This window comes from Hetaerina americana, unplaced genomic scaffold (assembly GCF_022747635.1).
Source record: "Hetaerina americana unplaced genomic scaffold, ioHetAmer1.1.p SCAF_4, whole genome shotgun sequence".
Classification (NCBI taxonomy): Eukaryota; Metazoa; Arthropoda; class Insecta; order Odonata; family Calopterygidae; genus Hetaerina; species Hetaerina americana.
In genome coordinates this window covers 32324507-32348683 of record NW_027286985.1, presented here as the reverse complement: position 1 = coordinate 32348683, position 24177 = coordinate 32324507, and the positions used below count along the sequence as shown (strand labels likewise).

The following is a 24177-nucleotide window of genomic DNA, read 5'->3' as shown; positions in this document are numbered from 1 at the left end:
TGTGTATTTGTAGATGTAGCCGTATACGGCAAATATACAAAGTTATGTAAGATTAATATAACTTCTACTTTAACAAATTCATAGATGGTCGCTGCATAGCAGTAGTGATGCCTGCGAACACATAATTTTATTCTCTTTGTGGTGGCTTGGTAATGGCTTTGCCTCCGAGCGACGTGTGTGTAGCATGGATGCTGTTGTCATGGTGGGACTACATTTCCAGGTCTTAATTAATAATAACGATAGGACTGCAAATTTTCTTTTCTTCCTGTCTTCCTCCTATCTTCTCGGTAATTATGTTATGTGCATCTGATTTCAGTCTCACTTAACTCCTAATTAGGGCGTTACCTCGGGACGTAATGATATTTTCATGCTGCCGTAGCTTGACATGACTTCCATCGATGAAATCACTTTTACGTCGGAAACATTGCGCGCCGCACTCCTCGGCGTGCCATCTAGATGTAAAAGTCTCCGTGCGTAATCAACTTGTACATTTCCTAATGTTTTCCTTCTTCGATAGACCTCTCTCTTCCTAGAGGACAATTCGTTTGAGTCGTTGCACGTCGCCCTAAAATTCTGAATTATTAACGCAAGAAAGAGAAGTAGAAATCATGCAGTGTACGAAAGATTCCAATTGTTTGGATTATCCCTTGTCTTAAGGTTTTGAAATTCAATCGTCGAAATTAAAGTAAGAATTTCAAGAGCTGCATTCAGTTACCCGAGGATTTTTTTTGCGTGACACTCCCCTTAAGAATCCTTCCCTTTTAACTCCTTAATCCCCATTTAGAGTAATTAATTTCGATATTATCCTTCCTCGTATTCTCTCTCCATGTATTCTATCTCTTTTACTGTCCATCGGAGGATATCCGTTTAATATATCTCTATTTCAACATGGTACTCTGAAAGTCACCACTAGGGTGAGGAGCAGAGAGTGACTATTAACCAGGAATGCAAGACCAATTATTCAGTTTTTCTTAATTTTTAATATATATATATAATTTTTTTTAAGGTAATCTACCGGTTAAGGTAGGTTTTTGGATGGACACAACTACCAAACAAATATTTTATTACTCCTAACAAATCACAAAATCCATCATCCTACTCTATATTAGGTCCCTCTTCATCTCTGAGTACTTTCTTCCTCCCTTCATCCCGTCCAACATCCCTATCCTGTTCCTTCCCTTTCCTCTTCTGCCCAACATTCTACCCTCTATCACAGTCTTCAACATCCCACTGCTGGTCAACACCCCCTTCATCCACTTTTCCTGCCTCCATAGGATTTCTCCCAACAAACCCCTCTCTTCGCCCACCATACCAAGTACTTCCTCATTTGTTTTCTTCTCTGTCCATTTCACCTTCTCCATTCTTCTCCACACCCACATTTCAAAAGCCTCCAGTCTACGTCTATCCTCCTGCTTCAAGGACCACGTTTCCGCTCCGTACATAGCTACGCTCCAAATCAAAGTTTTTACGAGTCTTTTCTTAACATCCTTACTCAAAGTCCCTGTCATCAACTCCCTCCTTGTGAAAGCCTCTTTGCCTAGCGCAATTCTTCTCCTTACGTCCCTACTACTTTGACCGTGTTGGCCCAAAACACTACCGAGATACGTAAACTGTTCTACCTGCTCTAGTTTTTGCCCTCCTATTTTAATGTTAAGCTTGGCCTTTTTCTTTCTAGAAAATCGCATAACCTTTGTTTTATTAATATTGATTCTCATCCCATACCTGTCGCACTGAATTTCCAATTCACTCAGCAATGCTTGCAACCCCTTGGCTGACTGACAAACTAAAGCTTGGTCATCAGCAAACCTAACTGATTTTACGAATTCCCCGCCCACTTTCATTCCTACCTCGAGTTCTTCCCATGCCTCTTTGATCATTTCCTCTGCATACAGGTTGAACAGCAACGGTGATAATGGGCAACCCTGCCTTACACCCCTTCCTAACACTGCCCATCCTGACTCCCCGTTTCCCACCCGCACCTGAGCAGTCTGACACATGTACAGGTTGCGGATTAGCCTCCTTTCCCTCCAATCTATTCCTATTTTCTGCAATATACTCATTAGTTTTTCCCAATTTACTCTATCAAACGCTTTTTCGAAATCTACGAAACAGGCAAATACCTCCTGGTTGTGTTCTATATTCCTCTCGATTAATAATCTCATTACTGTAATGGCATCACGCGTACCTCTCCCCTTCCTAAACCCAAACTGATCATCCCCTAAGTAATCATTTGCCCTACTCTCTATCCTTTTGTTTATGATCCTGAGAACAATTGTAGCTGCGTGGGATATCAAACTAATTGTCCTATAGTCCTCACATGACGTTGCCTTTACCTTTTTCAGAATAGGAACTAAAACTGATCTCACAAAGTCTTCCGTTCAGATTCCCTTCTCATAAATACTACGGATCAGCCCATATAGCCTCTTCCTCCCACATTTTCCTAAGCATTTTAAAAGTTCCACGGGAATGTTATCTACCCCCACGGCCTTATTTAGTTTCATCTCCCTTAATGCCCTTTCTATCTCATTGTCTAGTATGCCTGGACCTAAGCTGTCTTCCTCTACGTCATTTTCTTTTTCAATGTCTAACTTTGTTGGTCTGTGTTCTTTACTATACAGTTCTTCTATATACTCCTTCCATCTCTCTTGGATCTTTCCTGCGTCAACTATTACCTTACCCACCTTATCTCTAACTGTTAGCATAGCTCTTCCATTCTTACTTCCCGATAAAGATTTAACTTTGCTGTACAGCGCACCGATTTCACCCTTCCTCTGCAGACTTTCCATATCCTCGCATTGCGTCTTCCGCCATGCTTCTTTTGCTTTATTTGTTGCCCGCCTCAATTTATTGTTCAATTCTTTGTACTTCATTTTGCCTAATTCTGTATTTATATTCTTCCATTTTCGCCGCTCATCCATCTTTGTAATCATCTCATCCGTGATCCATGGTTTCCTAGTCCTTTTAGCGTTAACGGTTCCAATAGTGTCTTTTGCGGCTTTAGACAACCCTTTCTTGATCATTTCCCATTTTTCGTCGATAGTACTAAGCCCTTTACCATCCTCCATGATTTTCTCTACCGCCTGTTTGTATTCCTTCCTTTTCAACCCATTAAATGCTTCTACATTCCATTTTCTAACTCGCCACCCCTGCCTTATCTTTTTGAAACGTACGCTACATTTCATAACAACTAAATTGTGGTCTGAGTCCGCATCCGCTCCCGGGAAGCTGTGGGAATTTATCACACTGTTCCTAAACCTGTGTCTAACCAGGATATAATCTAGCTGATATCTTCCTGAGTCACCTGGCATTTTCCATGTATACCTGCGTCTTTTGTGGTGTCTAAACCAAGTGTTGGTGATGACTAACCCCTGTCTCCTGCAGAACTCATCTGCTTTCTCCCCGCGGTCATTCCTCGTGCCTAAACCGTAGTCCCCCACCTCATCACCATCTCTTCCTTCGCCTTCCGTCGCATTCCAATCCCCCATCACTATCAAATGTTTCCCAGCAGGAACACACGCGATCATGTCCTCTAACTGATCGTATATCCTATCGACCTCTTCTTCCTTATGGTTGCTCGGTGACATGTATACCTGAATAATAACTAAGTTCGTCGGTTTTACTTTTATCTCCACTAGTAGTATTCTATCCGTTACCTGCTCTATGTTGACTACGCTTCTTCCTACCTCTTCATTTAATACTATGGCAACCCCTCGTTGGCTCTCGTCCCCAACGCTGTATATTATTCTATACTTATCACTCCAGTAATCCCCGCTATCTTTCCATCTCACCTCGCATAGACCTAAAATATCTATATTTCCCCTTTCCATCTCTCGCTTAACATTCTCCAATTTCCCTGTCCTCATCATTGTCCTAACATTCCACGTTCCTATTCTAACTAATTTGGTCTTCTTCTCCTGCGTCTTCTGTCCTGCTGCTGCTGGTTTTCCCTTGCAAGGGTTTCGTGGGATGACGACCGCGGAAGCCTTGCCTCCCCCGCTGCCGGGCACGACACACGGCCGATTGGGCCGAGCCCCGTGGTTGCCAGGACTCAAAATATCTCTATTGTCCATCATATTTTTCTTGGGAATGATAATTGAGGTGTGTTTTCCCGTTGCCTTCCTCAATAGTGTTTTTAACGTGACACCATCACTTACTGGCCGCCCCACTGGGGTCAGACGCCATTGCAGCCGCCTCACTGAGGAACAGACGCTGCGTGGACTACCTTTCGTCTGGCTCCTAACCTTCGACCTATCTGGCATGGGTGACCTTACCAGGAGCAATTATTATTACTCCCGCCAGCACAGCTCTAGGGGTCATCGGAACGCACAAGCCCTTCCACCACGTCAAGGTTGTAGTCCGGGGAGGGATATATATATATATATATATATATATATATATATATATATATATATATAACACTTTTTGAAAGACTCACGGACGTGAATAATAATGTATAACACTTAGCACTAGTGGACACAGACAAAAACACAGAAACACACAAAAAAAGAGACTCACTATTTTTCGAATTTTCGGTGGTCGTTGCCACCTTTATCAAGGAGGAGAGGGACAGAACTGAAGGGAATACGAGGGCTGGAGCGATGGATGGAAGGGGAAGGTGGGGAGGGAATTCCGAAGGGACGGGTTTGGAGGGGCAGCGTTAGAAGGGTGGGGAAAATGTAGAAGGTGATGGGGGTGGAAGGGGGATGAAAATATAATTAGAACAGGGTAATTAGTGCCTAATATTGATTCCTGGCCAGTTCCAGGACTCCAAAAGCCAGATGAAGGATTGCTCTAGTGTTTTCAGTTTCAGAGGAGGATCAGAGGGTGGGAGGGATGCTATGATTGATACACTATAGCATTTATCAAAGGGAGTGTTGTGTTCGGAGGCGTGTTTGGGGATAGGGAGCATGTCAATGAAGGAAGAGTTTTTGCATGAGGCTCGGTGGTTGTTGATTCTGATATTGAGGGGTGTGGTGGTTTGCCCAATATAATAGGCAGGGCACAGTTGGCACTTCAGAAGGTACACTACATTGCTAGAAGTGCAAGTAGAGGAGGGAATTGGTGGGAGAGAGTTAAAAAGCGGGTGGGAGAGGGATGGGATTTTGGTTTTGAAAATAGGGCATGTTTTACATCTGGGTTTATTGCAAGGCGTTGGAGTGGTTTTAGGACGGGTTGGGGATTTAAGGAGTGGATTTGTTGATTTGAGGAGATCGGATAGGTTGGCGGGGCGTTTGAAAGTAACTGAGGGGCATTTGGGAAAGAGGTTGGCGGTGGCATTATGATTTTTTAGGATAGGGTAGAGGTCTTTCAGGATTGATCGTATAGATTCTAAGCCCGGGAAGTATGTAGTGCAAATTGAGAGAGGGTGGGGTTCTGCGGTGGAGGAAGGTTTGGGAGTGTACACTCCCAATTCCCTCCCCACCTTCCCCTTCCATCCATCGCTCCAGCCCTCGTATTCCCTTCAGTTCTGTCCCTCTCCTCCTTGATAAAGGTGGCAACGACCACCGAAAATTCGAAAAATAGTGAGTCTCCTTTTTTGTGTGTTTCTGTGTTTTTGTCTGTGTCCACTAGTGCTAAGTGTTATACATTATATATATATATATATATATATATATATATATATATATATATATATATATGTATATATGAAGGGAGGAAGAAAGTACTCAGAGCTGAAGAGGGACCTGATGTAAAGTAGGATGTTGTGTTTTGCTGGGGGTCACAAATTATTTAATTAGTAATAATGTCCATCCAAAAACCTACCTTAAGCGGTAGATTACCTAATAATAAAATAATATATATATATATATATTATATATATATATATATATATATATATATATATATATATATATATATATATATATATACTGGAACGAGTATTATCGGTAATCTACCAGTTAAGGTTGGTTTTGGAAGGTAAAAACTGCCAAACGGTTCAGCGATAAATTGTCTTGTCTCTCATAACAAAACATGACATCCAAAATGACAAAAACTTCTCCTCATCCTTCCAACATCATTTCTCTATTCCTATCCCTTCCTCGTGTGCCTAACAAGTTCCCAGCTATCACAGTTGTGATATGATCAGTCAGACCATGTTGATTACAGATACATGGACTACTGTATCTAATTGAGATATAATCCTCTGAGAATACAATAGGAGGTGTTAATAACATGAAAAACAATTACTAAAGCTAGATGAGATGATGTGAACACATTAGGGAGGTAAGGATGAAAAAAGAAAAACAATTCTTTCTCCCTAGCGCGGTCAGATGCAATTATTTTGCTCCATTTTCGCTCGTGGTAAAAATGATCTTGAATTTATTTCATTCTAATTGCCAAGTGTCGCACGAACGGTTTATTGTATTAAGGCCATCTGCTAAAGAAATTTTATCCACAGGATTACGGATATCGCTGTAAACCACTGTGTAGTTGAGAAATAAGGTATCTTACCGTTAATCACGGAGTTCGTGTCGTTAACGTGAAGAAGGAAAATATCCCACTGCCTGTTTAAATTCCGCCTGTTGTTTTCTGCAGACCTTTATCCGTCTGTTATTAAGAAGAAATCTTTATGGGCCATTCTTTCCGTATGTACGTGTTACCCTGCGTGCAGCCACAGGAACATATGGCAGGAGTGTTAAATAGCTGCTGTTAAAGGAAAGTTGATATCCTGTTCATGCAACTTATTTCTGGAACACGGGTCTGGAATAGTGCTTTCTGGTTGATTTCCCACCCCATGACCGTGATCTACGCTCGGGAGCTGTGTGTTTTTCGACTGTCTATACCCTTCATCATATCAATGTGATTTTGTGAGTTTAATATGCGCCAAGCCCTTGGAATTTGTATTTTTCCAGTGGGTTAAGTCTTGCGCGTAATCTTCATGCGCCCAGTGGTTCCCATCCTAAGGTGTTTCCCGTCAATTTGATCCATGCCATTACGTTATCAAATGGTGTTGGCGAAATGAAAAGCCTTCAATGCTTCTTTATTTCTTTCCATGATTCCCAACGTTAACTTCGTGGTGGCCGCAATTTCGTTTTTAATAAATTCTCCCGTCCCGACCCACCTCCTCCCCTTCCTCTCCGTCCAGTCCCTTCACCTGTTCTTCTCCACCCACCTCCCCCTTCTCCTTCCAGCTACTCCAACCCACCCACGCCACACACTCTTTCCTCGCCCTCCCTGACCCAAGGTTTTGGACCCTCATAAAGGGGGGGGACGAGAAAATAAATAAATTCCCGGGAAAAAATCCGACCGTGGTTCAATTTATCATTGTTTTTTCCCCCCCGCGATCCGCAACGTTTCTACGTGATCTCTTGCTCCGGGCGGGCGGAGATGTGGCGGTCGACGGCGGTGGGGGCGAGCGGAGGGGATGGGGAGGCAGTAGATGGAGGGTGTGTGGACGGTCGAAACGGGGAGCCCCACTCCCCCGGGTAGCCCCACCGGCGCACGGCATCTCTCCTTTCCCCCCGTGGGTCCTTCCCACCCGCGAGCCCTCCCCGGGAATCTCCCATCTCCCCCCCACTGTGGGTTCCCCCTGCAGAACATTTCCCCGGGTGGCCGGAAGTGAAGTTTCTTGTATCTCTCTCTCCTCCGGAACTGCTTTTTTCATCTCTGCTCCACACCCTCCCACCTCACCCGCCCCATGCGACCACCCTGCCCTCACTCCCCCTCCCAGCCTCTAGGGGGTCCCCTCTTTAACCTTCCCAACCCCCCCCCCCCGCCCGTTGGAGCCAACCCTGCGCGTACTTGATTCCACCCCCGAACACATTACGCCCCAACCCCTCTCCTTACCCCCACCCAATGGTTCCCGCTATCACTCACTCCCCCCCACCCGGCCCGAACTCTCTTCCCGCCCCGTTCTCTCCCAGAATTCTTCCCTCTTTCCCCACGGGGGACGGGGGTCCCGGGACTCGTCCGGGGGTGGAGGGAGTAAAGTATTGGACACTTTCTCGTTTAATTCATAATTTAATCGGACATGGGGAGGGCGATAAAATTAATAGCAAAATGCGTGCGTAATTAGCATCAAGCGCGGCCTAATGCCTGGGAAAAAGGGGGTCTGCTTCCACTCGGCGGTAGCAGAGCGAGCCGTCACGCAGCCAGGTTGCCGCATTTCACTCCCGGGAAGTTTCCCGCTCTCGTTTAGTAGTATGTGGGTGCTGGATGGATGTGATTAATATAATGTCAAATTAATTAAAACATCGTGTTTTATAAATTCAAAACTCCTAGCACGAGGGTCTGAATATTTGGGCGGTAATTTTCCTGGTTTTGCAGAAACGCTAATCTGTTAGAGGGGTATGATTTTTGGCTTAAAAAATACCCCAGTTATCAACCCAAAGGTCTGTTTGATAAGTGAGGGTGGAGTTGAAGGATTACCAAACCCAACAGCGGGTGATTTCACATATCAGAGTTGGGGGACCAGATCCTTTCCCTGTGCCGCCTTTGGTTACCTAGGAAGTTCTGGTACCTGATAATTAGCACTGCTTGGGTGAAGTTAAGGTTGTATATAGGCGTCACTCGAAATCAATCAAACTCGGGCCCTCCGGTCATTAGTCCAACGCGTTACTCACTGGACTACCAAATCTCCCTACGTTTTGCATAGTCTATGTATTGCATAGTGTCTTCAGCCCTATCGTGCCCGGAGAAACGTGCATTGACCATGAGTCGGCCGCAGGCAGCATTCGCCATCGACATAAATACCCCGCGATCCACCAAAATGGTGTGTGGCAGGGGATGCAAGCACCAGGTTAGAACGGTGAGTGATAAGGGAGGATATGGGAGAGGAAGGGAAAAGGAAAAATTTTCGTTAAAAGACTATCAAATAACGTGCAAATATGTGTACATGCTAGAGGAAGACCGTATTCAAAACGAGTTAGTTCACAAAATAAATTAGATATTTGTCAAGCGAAAAAAGTACCAAAAAAATTTATAAAATGAACCAAAACCTTTGACACTGCAGGCCTCCTCCAAAAAAAGACAGACCATTCAGAACTGAAAAGGAAGAAGGGGAAATTCCACCATTACATGGACATTCTCCATATTTATGGTCTTCCGCCCCCAAAGACACAGGTAGGGCATGCGACACACACCTGCAGGCAACGAAGGCGTCCCCCCACGGAGAGAGACTAGGGCTCGAAGGAGAAGCTTGAAAACAACAAAGCAGGGCAAACAATACTTTAACGAGCGCTGCATTCATTTATGGTAGTCCCACGCTGTCATGAGGGAAGGGATATGACAACAAAAAACACGAGATTAGCCAAAGTGTATGCTGTGAATGGCAAGTGGGAGTTTTACTATCTGTAACCCTACAGTTGCTATCTCGTATCGTCCGTGGGAAGAAGAAATCATAATCAGAAATCATAATAGTAAGAAACCGAAGTCACTTAGAAATATTAAAAACATTGAATTTAAAAGTCGGAGCAAAGTTAAACACTACAAAGCTGTTAGGTATACCTTCAGGTGCATCTGTATGTAAGATGTAGTTTGAGTGTTAGCATGTGAGTGGGGTGTAATTTTCATGCATGAATCTATGCCATGTTTTTTTGTGGATGTATGATTTTGTGGTTTTTGCATGCGGTTTTTTTTCTTTTCTAAATTACGGGTGGTGTCCTAACACCCTCCGCCACACGCCCTTGCGGCGGCTTGCGGGGTATTAAGTAGATGTAGATGTAGAAGAAGTTCCCGAGTTTGTTAGCTCTGTCATCTATTTCCCGATTTTGATATTCATGATTCATTATGACGCATCTTGATACTAAAATGTTGATAACTGTGTTGATTGTTAGTTCCCAAATGCTTTTTTTTCATTTGTTGCCCCCGGTAACTATGAAGTATTTTTTACGTGCTTCTCACAATTCTCACTGTTTTTAACGAAAAAAGTTTCTTGCCAAATTATTCTGCCTCTTAAAGGAAGGTTTCGGACGGTCCCTAACGACCGTTTTGGGAGTCGGTGAAAATTGCTATCTTTTCCAGAAATGTACGATAAAGATTTGGTGATAATGGCTTGAAGAAAATATTTATTAGCGTTCAACCAGAAGTTTATGTACATAACTAGGTACCGACTAGGCACCAGCCCCTGGTAAATCACAGGGAAGCTGATATTTGGTAATAATGGTAGATTTAGGGGAGGCGACCAACAGCCAAGTTCATTTTCGCCATTAGGGATGGATAGGAAAGGAGGAAGGGAAGAAAGAAACCCGGCGTTGGTATTAGCCTTCTCTTAACAAAAGGTTTGAAGTGGTCCGCAGTTTAACGCCCCATCCGACCGACGGCGTATCCACCCAAAGTGCTCTCCACAAAGCACCTAATACTATCTTTAAATGTCTGCCGTCTCAAGGATTTGAAATCAGACCCTGTGTGTGGGAAATCAGTACATTAGCCATCGCAAAATTCCGATCTCTATTGACATTTGGGTTGATCTTAATTTTTTATGTTACGTCCGTGCTTGTGAATCACCTTGTGCCACACAGCCTAGTGCTGGCTAGCTGAGTGTTATTTGTGTGAATATGTGAAATTAATCCTTGGAATTCGAACCTTAAGAGGAATAATTATTTCTTTATGTTAATCGTGCAGCAGGTTAATATGTATTTCAATATAAATCGCTTTTTGAATCAGAAACAATTAAATAATTTGATTTTGGTATGCTGCATATTTCAATACTAACCAAAAATAATCACATAATTAAGTAGCAATAACAGTAATTTCCGGTGTAATGGACTCTTGCCCTCGGTATGAACTCCTGGTTGCACATTACTCTAAGAGAAGTATTCTGTCAACAAATATATGCCTATGTCTTTAAAATATGGGAGATGAATTACGTTATTAAAAAAGTTAAAAGGTTTTTACTTTTCCGTGTTTATTTCTATTTTCTTGTTGTTTTTTTATAAATTTTCTTCCCCAGCGTGTTTTCGAATCGCCCCATAGGGCCACGGCGCGGATAATTAGATCCCCTTGGCCAGGCATTTTTCTTTTACCTTTCGTCTTGCCCAGTTAATTTTAATGACTGTTATTCTTCTCCTTGTCCAAATTTTGAAAGCTGTTTTTTTTCTTCTATTCGCATTCAAAGTTCTTTTTACTGAAATGAGGATATATCTTCCATGCTCAAATTTTTCTTTCATTGCCTCTATTTATGGTTTTCCCTTGCTGTGAGGAGATCCGTCATTTTAGCTCTCTCACAGCGTTTAGTCATCCGTGCATTTCTCTTTAATTATCGTGTTCAACACGGCCTACACTTAATTTAAATTAGTCATTCCTTACCGTCTCCGCATTTAAGACTTTGCAAGCATCCTTTATATTGCTCCTTTTGCTCCTCTACCCATTTATAATCACTGCTCTGTGGATGTTAGCGACATAGTGGGAGAATTGGAGATGGATCCTGCCCGACTTTATTCCCTTTAACCCTCCACCCATGTTCCCTCCCCTCTCGATTTTCGTTTTGATTCTCAATTCTGCAGCCCTCCGTAGCGATGTAAATTTATGTTCGCCTGTATTTTAGCATTCCCTTTATCTACAATCGATGTGAAAATGTCGAGGGAGGAAGAATATATAGTGAGTATACGGGAACTTGGTTTCATTAGAAGGGTGGTGGGAAAAGGTTGTGAGGAAGGTAAGAAGAGATGATATTTTGCGTTGGTTTGGGTGGGCGCTTTTGGAATATTAACGTTGTTAAGCAATTGGGGAATCCGCCGGAGACAAGGTTAATTAAGGAATAAGATCAATTCGAAAGAGGGTCAACCACATTCGTTATGGTATGATATGGAAGAAAAGTTCATGTGAAAGATTGCTTGAAAAACTATAATTGGAATCTGCCCGCATGGTCTGCCTATTCGATCATGGTGTGGCATTGGAATCCTTTTTCTTCTGGCAGTCAAGTTATTCCATGGATATTATATCTGCAAAACACTTTTTGTTGCATGGAGACCCAGAACAAATTAATAGTCACTAGAGAAGGAAATTAATGTCCTTTTTTTACACAAATATGCGAGTGTTTGCTGACATTTCTACTCTCATACTTTAAATGTAGGGTTATAAATTGAACAATCATAAAGGCAAATTTTTAATTTGAAGACTCTGTACGTTTTCTTCTCTCTCCCTCTTTTGTAGAGGAACCTTCTCGAAGTATAATTTCTGTTATTTTGACTGATACAACTTGCTAAGAAAAACATTTAATCAGTTGTCACTTACTAACCTGCTTGTTGTTCCAGCATTGTTTGCACTCTCGTCGTCTTAATCCTAACTGATGTTGAATTTCGGAGGATTTCATTGGATAGCAGCACTTTCTGACCTTTGGAATGTTTTACTTTTCTCCAAAAATCCAGGAAACTTAATGTAATGCCCGATACGAAGGAATATTTGTCCAGCTGTTTTCTAAAAGTCTGCCAAAAAGGTATCTGTGTTTCAAGAGACTTCTATTTATTATTAATGTCAAAACATTGCACCCGTTTTTGTGGGGCTATTAAAGCATAAACCGTCGTCGAAATGAGTCATTTATTTGATTGAATTACATGGTGACCAAGAGCCATACTCTTTCTTTTGGGAAGTAATTACGTAGAGGGTACGAACTTGACTGTAGATTATATGATGCAGCCATTTATTTATAAGAAATACTGTAAGGATGGTTGTTGTGTTCTCTGATTGCAAATGAACGCAGAATGTCATTCATGCCTAATATAGGACGACATGGGATCATTTTAAGAAAAAGAAAGCATCGATTGGGCACACCTCGCGACCTAATGGCTTTTCAGGAATATAAAGATATCATTGAAGAACCCACGAGGAACTCCTAGGGGCAAATACGTAGGCGAAATAATATGGAAATTAATGAGGAAGACCAATGAAGTAGTAAGGTAGCTATGAATAGAAAGCGGATAGTTAAGAGCTGGATTTGACGAATCTTCAGTTTGAAATACTAATGAAAGATTCAAAGATGGTGTATTTCAGAATTTAGTTATTAGAGTAATTGAGTGAACATTAGTTATCTCTACTCGTTTTTTAGTGGATAGAAGTTCAAAATTACGTAGTGCAGTCATGGACTTGTCTAGGAAATTGTTTCCGGGGTGACTTCCTGGAACAGCTTCATGATTTAAAATAACTCAAAAGCCTGAAAATGTTGCACAGAAACAAAACCTGTGTTGTGTAATTAAGATTTTTATGTAGAGTAAACAAAGTTTTGGAGTTCGTTTTAATCATGAACTTAGTCATTGTAAGTGGAATTCATTGCAGCACAGTACATTCACTTGTGCGTGTAGTTCAGGAAGGTTCAGTTAGGAATTTAGCGCTAATGGAAACGGTGAAGTTTCAGTAGTTGTATTAGATTAAGCGGGGGCGACCGATAGTTGAGATTATTTGCGCCATTAAGGATGGATGGGAAAGGAAGGAGAGAAACCTGGCGACGGCATTATCCTAGCTCCTTTACTCCTCGTACATCCTAACTCTATAGTAACGAAAGGCGCCAAGAGATCCGCAGTTAAACGGCCCTTCCGACGGACGAAGTACTCGCATAAAGTGCTCTCCACAAAGTAGGGATCAGGATACCCAAACGCTGCAGGTAGCGGGAGGGTCCCCCCCCCACGGAGAGGGACGAGGGTTGGATGGAAACTTAAATGCGGACAGAGCAGATCAAGCAGTTGAATTAATTTTTATCTTATACGAAAATCAAGAAGTAAATTCATTTGAATTTTTTACGAATATTTGCATGCAATTTTTTTATCAGTTAAATTAAAAATTTTCCATCTAAACAGCTAAGGTCATTTGCACGATTAGGGATGGACAGGAAAGGATCAAGGGTGGAGAGAAACCCGGCGTCGGCATTAGCCTACTCTTTACGAAAGGCGCCAAGGGGTCCGCAGTTTAACGTCCCATCCGACGGACGGCGTACTCACTCAAAGTGCCCTCCACAAAGCACCTCAAGTAAGGATGGAGATACCACTGAAAAATATTCAACACCGCCGGGATTTGAATCCGGACCCTCTGGGTAGGAAGCCGGTACAATAGCCACCGCACCTTCTCGATCCCCGAAAAACGTTGTGCGCTCCTTTTTCAACATATATTCCGAGAGAAAAACGAATAAAAATTAAACCCTTACTTAATTTGCGAAATGGAAAACTCACTTTCGCCGAGAATTATTGCTAGAAAAGAGAATATTCCCTTATCAGGTGCGCCTACAATCTCCGTATTGTGTGCTTAGTCTGTTCCTGCAAATCATCGGGAATATGAAGATGTAAACGCACAGTAATACGGCGGATGTAATCACAAGGCTGTGGAAGTGGTTCTTAGTTAAATAATTCTCATTACAATCCTCTGGACACAGAAAAATGTGTCTATCCCACTTGTGGATGTAGCATGCTATGGTATATGCCGTACATGATAAGATTTGCTGAAATGTGAATCATCTCATTCGTGCTATCATTCTCCAAATCCACGTTTCCATTGCTTCCATCCGAGCCTTTTCCCAATGTCCAAGTTTCACATCCATATAATGATGTACTCCGTATAAACGTTTTTGCGAAGGATTTTCTAATTTCCAATTTTATGTGTTTGTTTCCTTAAAGATTCTTTTTATTTTGAATGCCTTCTTAGCCAAGGATATCCTTCTTTTCACCGCAGAGGTGCATCTGTTGTCTCTTGTAATTACACTCCCAAGGAAGCAGAACTCTTCTACTTGGTTGATCCTTGATTCCCCTATCATTAAATTTACAGGGGTCTTTTTCCTGTTTCTAGACACTATCATAGCTTTCGTTTTGTTCACATTTATTTTCAGTGTCCATTTTTTCAAAGCTGAGGACAGGGTTTTGAGCATTCTATTCACATCTTTGGCTGATTTTTCCAGGGTGTCAATATCATCATAACCTAATGCAGTGTATCTTTCTTCCATTATGTCTCCTTCATTGTGTCTATAATCTCTTCAATATAATGATATGTTAAACAGAAATGGCAAAAGTGGACATCCTTGCCTTACTCCTTTTCTAATCTTTGCTTCTTTCTCACATCCTATTACATCTATTAAAGTACTTTTATTATGGTAGAGCTGAAATAATAGCTTCCTTTCTTTGTAGTCTATTACTTTTCTTCTCATGATTTCAAACATAGATTTCCAATCTACAGTAACAAAGGCTTTTTCCAAATCAGTGAAGGTAAGTAACACTTTCCTGCTCATGTCCAGCATTCTTTACCTTACCGGAAACCAAATTGACCTCCGGCAACATTTTCCTCCACTTCATTTATGATCCTGTTCCCTATTGTATGTGTTCTGCAATTCATTCATTCAATTGCTTTCTCTGATTTTGGTATCATAATTGTTTTGCTTTTAGCAAAGTCTTCGGTTATATCTCCATTTTTTATAACATTCATGCACTATTATAAAGAGTCTTTCTTTAATTTTATACCCAGATTTTTTTAATATCACAGCCGGCACATTATCCACACCCGTCGTTTTTCCAGCATTAAGCTTTTGGAGGGCATGCTCAAATTCCCTCTTCGTGATTGAGGGCCCACTCTCTGTTCCTGCTTTTTCTCTACTTTCAACGTTATTTCCTCTTATAGCTATAGCCATGGTATTGTTCCTCCATGTATTCTTTTCATCGTTCACGCACTTATTCATTATCTACTAGCACCCTCCCCTTTTTGTTATTAATCACTGTTGACCTTATTCTCGGTTGATAATTTAGAGCTTTAATTTTCGTATAAGCTAGATCTTGTTTTCCTTCTTGAGCGTGTTCTTCCATTTCCTTCACCCATAGTTTTGTCCACCTCTCCTTTTCTTCTGCACATTTTTCTGTTATTTTATTCTTCAATCTCCTGTACTCTTCCATATCCTTCTTTGCTCTTAGCTTATTTATCTTCTCAATTAGTTTTAAAATTTCCTTTGTCAGTCTAGGTTTCCGAGCTTTAAGTTTCTTCCAAGCCAGGGCTTTTTCCGCCACTTCTACTATTCCTTGTTTCATTTCATTCCACTTTTCTATTTTTCCCATTTCTCATCTATTTCTTTTGACTTCTCTTCAAACTTCCCCCTTCAGTTTTTCCAGTAGCCATTTATTCATAACTAATTTTCCTAAGTTTTGGGTTGTACTTTTCCGGAGCTAATTTATGTTCAATATCAACATCCGGACTTGGGTAACCGTGGGTGGATTTTATTTGATTCCTAAACCGTTGTTTAATGATAATGTAATCAATCTGATACTTTTCCATTTGTCCTGTTGCTTCCCAATAGGTCCTTCTTCTCATCGGTATTTAAAATATTGTATTTGTGATGACTATGTTGTGTTGATCGAAGACTTCGAGCAGCCGTTCTCCTCTATCATTGATGTTTCCTAGATCGAATTTCCGTGTGGCTTTCATGTTATTGCGAGCTCCCACAGCAGCATTAAAATCTCCCATTATAATTATATTATCTTTATGCTTTGTCGTCGTAATCAACTGATCAGTATCCTCATACATTCTTACAATATCATCATATCCTGAACTTGATATTGGGATGTATGCTTGCATAATCACCCAGCCAGTACGTATGCTTTTAATTTTAATCACCATTTGTCGATCATTTACCATATATGAGCTAGATATTTGTTATGCCCACTTGGAAATTTTGAATTAGTTCTACCCCGTTCTTTCCCCTCTTCTCACCTCCGCTATATATTACTTTGAAAGTACCACACACCCCCAGTATATCTACAGCACTGTCTTACATTACTTTCTTCATATCTTCTGATGTATCTGTCTTCAGTAATGTTCTCACATTGCAGGATCCTGTTATCAAACCTGTCTTACTCTTTTTGTCAAGAGGGATTTCGCTGGATGACGACCTGAGAAGCCCTGTTCCTTCTCCTGCCGGATCTTGGGCTCCAAAGCCCATAATCAATAATATTCCTTTATATACAATCCATTATCCATGGCTGTATAAACACGAGATACCCATGAGGATCTTTAATGGCGTGGTGTCTCCTTGCCGTCTTCATTCAATGCCGTTGGGCGTCTTTGTGTTTCCTCCGCCTTTAGGGGCTGCTTCTAGTCCCTGGGGCAAGAGGGTGCCCCGAATCCATCGAAGGATGGAGGAGGTGTATACTAACCTTCATTAATATGAAGGTCGGTATAATGTTAAAATAAATGAATAAGGGAAATATACTGCAGAGCGGATATATTTAAGTATTCGTTTGTCCCGTGCTCTTTTCGCGACAAAATCTCAAGGGGAAATACCAAGACAGAAATGGGTAAGCACTTGAAAAATTAGTTAGTAACATGGAAGTAACATTTCCCCTCTCTCACTTCATGGCTGGCGTCCTAACGCCCCCAACCACGCGCCTTTGGACGGGTGCTAAGTTGTCGATTAAATAAATTTGTAGATCTGATGCATTGGTAAATTGTGCTTCCTGCATGAGTAGATATCTGGGTGGTAATTTGTGATTACGTTACATGTGACCCGACCATTTTCAATGGGTTTCCTTATATGAGTAAATACGAGCTCGTTTATATGAACAGCGAAACAAGCTTACACGATTGCTCTTAAGCAGTAAGACACTAGGTTACTGCGTATATGAGTAAACTATCCGATCCCTCAAGCAATGACGATTTCACACGCGAGATTCCGGAGAGACTGTTCAGCACTAACCACTTTAAGGGAATAAAATATAAATAAAATAAATAGCACTTGTCTTTATTTTAAGGTGCAATGCGTCTCACGGGCTTGCGGCATCATCATTTAATATTGACATGAAATAATTCCTCGAAGTGAAGCCTATGAGTGTTAAGTACATATATAAATAACACTTATCGCTACAGTTACAATATAGCCAGCAGTTATTCAGAGCAACTGTACTAATAGTTAAAATAGCTCAACACGTAAATGAACGAGCTGATAGTTATAAGGGCAATGAAATAAGGGTTAGAAAAAGTAAGGAACACGCACTAGGCCAACTAGAATATTTTTTTGACGCCGTTATTTGCAAATATTCTGATCCCTTATCGTTTGCGGGAAAAATGACGTCTTAATTTTGTTGGCTACACTATCTCTTTAATCTAATATTCGTGATCTCTCCTACCATAATGAAAAGAAGCTAATGATGCATTTTTTACATCATCGCTGGAAATATCTGCTTCCAAAATAAGCAAGAGATTTAATCTGTAATTTAACTTTCGCTCCGTGAGTGATTCCCAACCTAGTTCCTGTAATAATCTCTCAAAACACGAAGTGGGCAGGCGAAACTAAGACTTTTAGAAAGGTTTTATGGAGTTTATTTGTGGCACGGAGAGGGAAGTATGATGGGGGCCCACATTATTAGAGTATTATAACCCCACGTCCGCTTCCCTCGTAGATCGGACCGCCCAGATAAAATAAGAGAAATCATTCTTCCCTCTCACTATGCGCAATCACAACAGGAACAAGGTTAAGTACTCCTACAGCAAGGCCCTTTTGTCAGATGTATCTGAATATCATATGTCAGATATAATCACAATCCGGAATCCATATCGCGAACGCATCACTTACGCCTACATTGACACGATAAAAGGTGGTGTCCTAACACCCCCACGCCACTGGTCCTTTCGATGGCTTCATTCATTTAGCGTAGATATACATATATGGAGTTTATGATAATTAATTCCATGTTAATCTCGACAAAAAAATGAGGTGGATGCATATCGAAAATCTTCAAGTCACTTAAGCCTGGAGTTAAAATACGATCTTATGAACGTGCACTTTGTGAGTCGATCGTGTTTATCGTCCATTTATTTTCGTTGAGTAACCGATACTTATGAGATATTCCGTGTACGCTGCGTTGCGATGTTCAAAACTTCACTTGTGGTCATCGCATTGCCCTAATTAGAGGACAAACACGAGGGGGAGCGCATAACTTTGCGGACTGTGTAGTTTTCAGTGACAAGCTGGGCTTTCTACTGTTCTGGTATAAACTGACAATAAATCTTATGTTTCCACTTCCGTGTCCCCAACAATTCGACCATAATTGGGAAGGAATACAATCTCACTGGTCAAGGGATAGTTATTTTAGTGCAGCACTCCTAATATCGCAAAACGTTGGAGGAATGCCCTTCATCATCTTTTACGGCATTGCCAGCGACCACAACCACAAATGTGGACACAGTCATAATTACGACGGCTTTTGAAAGCTGGGAGTTTCACAGGGTCGCAAGTGAAACCCTCTGCGAATTCAAAAGCGTTCGTAGCCATTCCTGTCATTTGTGGCCGGAAAACACGAGCTAGGTGGAGCTTATCAATGATTTTGTCGAAAATTCTCTTGATTACGAACATTTAAAAGAGTCAACGGACGCTTTTTGGAGGGGTTCCCTGCTACTTTTGAAAGAAAAGGTCAGGTTCCGTTTGGGTCAGGACAATTCTTCAATTGAAAACTTTCGCGTATTGATGTTTTCGGGAAATCATTGCAAAATGTTATGGCAGCGATTATTTCGACATCACTCGATGGAAAGTTTTAAAACATAGGCGGAATAGTGGGATTGAATCTTTGTTACCTTCGACCACGCAGTTACATAATACTCCGCAATCCACATGATATTACATAGCCAGAGACCCACAACTGCCGACGCAATTGAAGTATGGTCTTATTTCAGCATGGAATTGACGGAAATCACTCAGAATATAGCACATTTGATGTGCAATGAATGGCCTACGTTAATGGTGTTCATATTAAGAATTGCGGTATTTGGTTGCAGGTAGATGTACAGTAAAAGTAATTTCATTCTTTACCTTGCACCTGATAGTGGATTTCATCGTCAATAAATTGAATATGAAGTACGATTTCTGCAATTGTTTAATTATGTATTTTTACTACCGATTACGTCAATTTCATGCCTCCCTGTCTTCCGTAATGACTATGAGTCAGGGTTGAAGACCATATGGAAAAGTATTAATGGGTACCTTCGTAGAGGATGTGTATAAATTATGAAAGTAATGAGACCCTTGGCTTACTTTGCCTACGAAAAGGAAACAAGAAAATACATCCATTGCCATTGACGAATTTTTGTGGCAGCATCACAGAGAATAGATAAATGAATCATCCCATCCCCTCGTAAATTAAATACACTTTACCTTTAATCATCAATCACGCGGTATTATATATTTTGTTGTTGAATCGTATGTTTTATTTACCGTGTATCCTCGTGTTTATTCGAAGAGCACTGGACTGGAGGAAGGTGACTCGTGCCACTTATCTGACTCGTGGAAAAGCTAAGGCGAATAAACTTGCGGAATCGGAGGGACAGAAACATTGGTTACCCCCGTGATTTTCATTCCGTCGTAATGGTCGCAACGCTTGTGACCTTTATCCGATATCGTGGAAAAACTAGCGACGAACGAGGTGCGTTGGCGTCGAAGGGCTTTGCGAACACTTTTTTTTTTGGTTAGGCTGCCAATAAATCGTGTTCCGCAGAGGGATCAGCTGTTTATGATAAATGTGCTGAAATTAATACCAGCCGTGCTCTTTCTCTCGCGCCTTTTGAGGCTCCCTGGGCGCGTAGTGGGAGAGAGAGTGAGAGAGGTCGGCCCTTCTCCACCAGAGGCCCATCGCCATCCATCCCTCTCCCCACCCTCTCCCTCTCCATCCTCCCTAAAACATTCTCCGCCCTCAGCATCCTCCCCCACCCTCCACCTCGCCGTTTCACACCCCCTCCCCGCGGTTTTTCCATTAATCTCTCGCTCTGTTCACTCCTCTAACCCCGCCCCACCCATCCCCCATTTCACTTATCTCGCCGCTCCATTCCCATCGCTCCTCTTCTCTCGGCTCCTCGCAAGCGGGGAGTGACCGCACACCACCCCGCAAAACAGCTGTATGGTCGCGTGACTCGGGGTTTTGGGGTGATGGGGGGGGGGGGTGTTGGGTCCAGTTGGTTGTACTTGCGAGCAATATCGGTATCGGAATCCGTAGTTTCATGGTGCGGACTCGAGGGGTTCAGATACGAGCAAGGCGGAAAACCAAGTGAATTACTCGTGCGTCTCTCTCTCTCTGCCATCCGAGCGTAACGTCCGTAGAGGGAGCTCGACATATCTATGGAGCTAAATCAAAGGAGGCTTGAATCAAACGAATCGGGACGGTATACTTGACGAGCAATTTAAGAAAGTTAAATAATTGCGTTTATTTCTAGGACGAGATGGAGCCTTCACAGCATCTGTTACCATGCCTTCGTATTCCTAATGCTATAATGCCAGAATTTGTCATTATTTTCAGTTGAAGCATCATAGAGTGAACAATATTGTGAAGGAAATTGCTCATTGATGCCCATATATTAATAATAAGATGTTTGTGGTAACGATGAGGTATCGGTACAAGTATTTATGACGAAAATGTCCTAGGTGCTCTCAAATGAACTATTTTGTATTATTCAAGAATTCATGAACTATGTTGTTTTTATTATATATACAGGGTGCGGCAACATAACTTCCTTTTTTGAAAGCGTTTTGCGTTTGAAAAAAGGAAATTCTGTTGCCGCACCCTGTGTATTGTAAATTTTATACGATGTATGTTATTGCATGTGGAAACTCTTTGTACATTTAGGTTACGTGCTGGTTTGATAGTAGCTTACATTGTAAACCGTGATAGCAGTGAAAACAATTAGGATCTGGTGCTTTACCTGCGTATCAGCTCATCAACTCATATGTACTTATGTGTGTGTATATTTATGGGCGAATACTTGTATGCTTATGTATGTATATTTATTGCTTATTTACAGTGAATTCTGATATCCATAAATAATGATGCTCGCAGATGATTTGGAAAGGGGAAAAAAAACTTGGCAACAATGCTTTTAAAAGTGGTCCAGTGCAGAAAAATATGCGTAAAAATGGAGCGGTAAAATCTTGCGCAGCCCAATTTTAGAAAGTAGTTTTTGTTGAACGGTGGCTTAAAATGGAAGGAAAAATTAACGCCCAACGTGGGGCTCGAACCCACGACCCTGAGATTAAGAGTCTCATGCTCTACCGACTGAGCTAGCCGGGCAGTGGTAAAAGTTACTTATTTTCCGATTCTTGAATACCGATTACTTCGGCTAAAGGCTGAGCTTTTTCTCGGGCTTGAAAAAGTGAAACAAATTGGCCGATTTCAAAATTGTTGTTATGACCGATGTATAAATCCTTGTTTAGGATTAGCCGTAGTTTTTAGATGAAATCATTTCTCCATAAATTTCGATGCAGAATTTACTAAAAGGTAATGTTAGTGATTTATAGTAGATTCGAAATTGTTTTCTCATAAATACTTCTAGAATTCGGTGGGTCCAATTAATTGGCCTCTCCCGCCAAGTAAATGGGTGAACATTCTTTTATCCAGAGCAGGGATGTAAACGAAGCTTCATCGAACGGATTTAGAAACGAAGTTTAAAAACCAAACTAAAATATTTCTCTCAAATATTAACTTTTTAATTATTATGATATTGAAACGATATATTTCGCAAGCAAATGTGAAAAAGGAATGCGTTTATTAAGTTTTTTACTTAATCGTTTTGTGAATGTCTAAAGTAATCCAATTTCATTGTGCTATGAATGTATTTTTGGATTTTCATACATTTTTACTTATTTTATTTTTAATTTTTTATCTAAAAATGAAAAAAAGCACCAATTTTCACCCGACACCGTCTATTTTAAAAATTCAAGTCGCTTGGACTCAGAAGGGAGATATTTCTGTGATCAAGGAATTTTGGAGAACGTAACTGCAAAGTTAAAGCCGAATTCGTCACCCGTTCACCTGGTTCCATCACCGGTGATATCATACCCCAACGTCCACCCTGATGGTAGGCCCTCCTCATTCGGCCATACCTTCGACGTTTTGGTAATCTTTTTCTTTCGGTATTAAATTCCTTTCTCATCCCTGTCCTCCTGTGTTCCTGTGTAGCTTCTCTCCATCCCCGGCCGTCATCACCCCGCGCCCACTTTGTATCCGTATGGCTTTATCCGGAATACGTGCTTAGGAATTTTCGATTAATTCCTGTGGTTTTTCCCGCACTGTTCTCAGCAGCCGTAAAGCGGGCGGTCGGCGGCGCCCTTCCTGCATGCCTCTCCTCCTCTCCGGTCGCCCTCATTTCGACCACCGAATGGACTGCGGCCGGATCATTGGCCCCCATCCTCCACCCCCTTCACTCATCCCCATGGTGAATTTCTTTTTCCGACCGGGCCGGTCTGCGTGGACGCGGCGGTAGTAGCATTCACCCCCGGGGAAATCCCTCGATAGAATTCCGGCCCTGCATTGCGACTCTTGGGGTACCGTGGGGGGGGGGGGTTGGAAGGGGGGTGGTCATGCCCTCCACATTAATAATCCTCGGTGACTGAGTAAACGTAATTGAGACTCATCTCACTCGGCGCACAAATAATTGGTCGTTTGGAGTACATGTGGAAGGAAACGGTGTTGTTAGTTGTTTTTGGGATAAAAAAATGATCGTGGAAAGTAGATCTCTGTGGATATCGCGGAATGCTTCTGCGGATAAATTTCAGAGAAAAAGCTGTTTGGGATAGGTGAAATATTCCTCGAGGTAAGCCGTGGTAATTGGGAATGAAATTGCGATTACCGTAAAATTTTATGAAGGCAGCTTCGTTTACTAAAAGGGTCGTTTCCTTGTTGTCAAGCTTGATTCTTTAGTCCATCGGCGATCTTCCGTGGGAGGCTTAGTGATTATATTATGGTATATGGTACTCATGACCTTAATGTGTGATGCACGGAGGCATTGCAAATCGTTTTTAGTTCGTACCTTGTTGTCCGTATTTTTTCTTTTTTATGTCGTACTACGCGGCAGCATCGTAGAAGTAAGCGCTTTGACTTTGTTTTTAGTTGCGGCCTTAAAAGACATATCTCACGTATGGGGCTCCAGTATGAAGGAATATATTGTTCGGTCAACCGGCATTAAACGGTTATCTCTCGGAGGATCATTTTGTTTGGCTTAATGTTATCCGCCCCTACAAAAATAGCAAATCCGCTATGAAAAAAACATTGATTTCCCATTATCATCTTGGATCTTTGGTCACTAATGATCCAGTGTGGATCATCATCGACATGAATTGGAAATGCATTTTACCCGATAGTCTGGTGTGGTCGCTTCAAAAGGGTTATCGCAATATAGTGCATTCGCTGAATGAAAGTAATCTTCATCTAGTCCAGAAACTCCGAGAAGAATAATAGTACCTCGGTACTTTAATGGGAAAATTATAAATAACGATACACCACGGTGATCACGCGTATACTG

General features: G+C 41.7%; 1 protein-coding gene and 1 non-coding gene across 4 annotated transcripts in view; one reads left to right on the top strand and one right to left on the bottom strand.

Annotated features, from left to right (window-relative positions):
- The window catches only part of Tpst (tyrosylprotein sulfotransferase), a 327227-nt gene that overhangs the window by 157728 nt on the left and 145322 nt on the right, over nt 1–24177 (top strand). The window lies entirely within an intron of this gene.
- Nucleotides 21875–21947, bottom strand: TRNAK-CUU (transfer RNA lysine (anticodon CUU)). Its single transcript has one exon. It is a non-coding gene; the product is annotated as a tRNA-Lys (tRNA).